The sequence below is a fragment of the Orycteropus afer genome, unplaced genomic scaffold, assembly GCF_000298275.1.
Source record: "Orycteropus afer afer isolate SDZICR_OR568_19922 unplaced genomic scaffold, OryAfe1.0 scaffold00259, whole genome shotgun sequence".
Classification (NCBI taxonomy): Eukaryota; Metazoa; Chordata; class Mammalia; order Tubulidentata; family Orycteropodidae; genus Orycteropus; species Orycteropus afer.
The window spans coordinates 3205292-3207904 of NW_006921846.1; positions in this window are offsets into that span (position 1 = coordinate 3205292).

Here is a 2613-nt window from a genome sequence, read left to right on the forward strand (position 1 = left end):
AGAAGAACTAGATGGTGCCCAGCTACCACTGTCAACCACTTAGAGTGGGATCTATGTAGGAGTTCCTGGATAGAGTAGGAGAACAATGTGGAACAAAACTCAAAATCATAACAAACAAACAAACAAAAAAACAAGAAAAAGGGACCAGGTTTGCTGGTCTGATAGAGCCTGGTGGAACCACTGAGACTATGGCCCCTAGCTACCCTTCAGGTTTGGAATTGAACGCACTCTTGTGGCTTCTATCCAAACAAAGGACAGGCATATGAGCTGAACATTTACATTAGGTAGATAGACTCCTTGGAGAGATCAATCATGGGAGCATAGAGGGGCTGTGTATGCACAGGCAGACAGCTCAGGGGATAGGAATGCATGGGAGGGAAGTCACAGGGAAGGGGTGGCTATGGGGAGGAAGTAGGAGGAGAGCTTATGCATTGTGGAAAATTGCAGTCAATGTCATGAGACAAAGTACATGTGAACTATTGTATGGAAGATGAATTTGCTCTGTAAACTTTCACCCAAATCACAATGAAATTTATAAAAAAGGAAAAAGAAAGAGGAGGAGGGGAGGGGGAAAGAGAGAGGGAGAAGGAGAAAGAGAAGAAGAAGAAGAAGAAGAAGAAGAAGAAGCAGCAGCAGCAGCAGCAGCATCCTAGGTCTTGATGATACAGATAGTCCCTGGACTACGTTTTGAGAAGCACTGAACTCTAACTTTCATGAGACTAGCATTGTACCCCTTACATTAATTTTCTAGTGAAAATAGTACAACTTTTCTGAGCACCCTAATTTTTTTTTTTTTACTTAAGACACTTCCTTTCCTTTAGTGCCAATTTCATTTATTCATTGCATAAGGCTCCCAAATTATTTCATTGTGAATCCTGTCTGTCTCTAGACTTTAAATATCATCACATCTCCCTTGTTAAACATCACAAACATACTTTTTCTTGGTATACAAGGTTTAATGAAGGGTAAAATATCACTTTAGAAATACATGATGCTTCTAAGGCTATTCAAGGGAGTAAGGCCAAGATGAAATTCTAGTACAGATCGGTCTAAAAGATATTGTCTAATGCAAAACACAGACAAACCGCCATTGAGACTATCTCCCATTAGTGGCACATCTATGGAGAAGAATAGCCTAATAGGATTACAGTACAACTAGGGCAATGCTGTATGTTTATAAAACTCCATTTAGCAGGTTTTAGTATGAAGAGTGTCTCTTAATCTAATCATTCTGAACATTTCTCCATGGTCAACACTTTGTATCTTGACTGATTGCCCATTAATGCCTTTTCCTCAATTGTTATGGATCCATTTAACAGAGCAAAATAGCATTATCCTGTAAAATAAATTACCCCTTAAAAAGGTCAAAGTAACACCATTTTTGTTCTATTTCCAAAGAAGAGATGGAAATTCTAAATTGTGTAGCCCTTAATCTCACCTCTACAAAGCACACATGCTCTTCTAAAAGTTGGTCTTTGATGCTCATCAAAGCCCATTAAAACACATCAGATTGTACTTATTCAGTCAAATCCTTTCAGTATATAAATTACTCTCTGGGGCTTTCAGAGATGCAGTAACTCTAGGAGGCCCTGGTTGGTGAATAAGTACAGCATAGCAGTCATTTATTAATCGATCCTGTGGCCTAAATGCGTTAATGCACTGCCCAGGGGACTTAATAGTCATCTATTCCTAAAGGTCTTAAAAAAAAAGGATGTCATTATGGTGACACTTTTCTCTCAATGTGGGTCTTAGGCCTCTCACAGTCTATTATATTTAAAATATTCTAATTCTCAGAATTAAACTTATTAAGCCTAAGATTCACAAGCTCTTATCAGCCTATGCTCTCACCTCTATTAGTGTGAAACAAACTCTTCAACTATGAAACAGTGAACGTTTTAGACCTTTTCAACAGCTAATATTTCATCCTAGTGAAATATGCTAGGGAAATGATTAGGATCGTTTAACTGTTAAAATAATATAGAGCTGAAGGGCAAGTTTTAGAGTGCTCCCAAGTCTCATAAGACCTTTGAGAATCTATCTGCTCCATGGTGAAGCCTTCCTGGGGTGACACAGCAGAGGAAGTTAAAGGGGACATGGAGATTGGAGACAAGTATTGGAGATACAGTGCTCTGGGCAAAGTCCTCCCCAGGTCTTCATGTAAAAATATGGTTTTGTTTATTCAAACAATAGAACATGTATTTGTTAAGTGACCTCTATTTATGAACTGCAAAATATCCACATTGAAGCAGAGTGAGAAGGAAAGGAAAACTAAAGTTCTCATTACTAACCGAATTTAATTTCCATCACTTAAAGTGGCACCTTATCTTTTTTTTCCACCTACAGGCTGTCTCAAACCTTTTTCAAATTCTCTGGTCCCATGTTTCACTTTTTTCTCAGCTACTATCTTGAGTACAGGTATTAATTTAACATGTATTTATGTATATCCAACATTGTTCTTAAAAGAGTTAAAGCAGCATAAGATTAATTACCTATTTCAAATCTTTTTCAGTTACCTTGAGTATAAAGGGCCTAAAGAGACTAGTATTTTCTTAACCCACACAGTTTTTTTTTTAACCCTATCTGGGGCTCCACACTTATAAGGCTTGCCTTTTC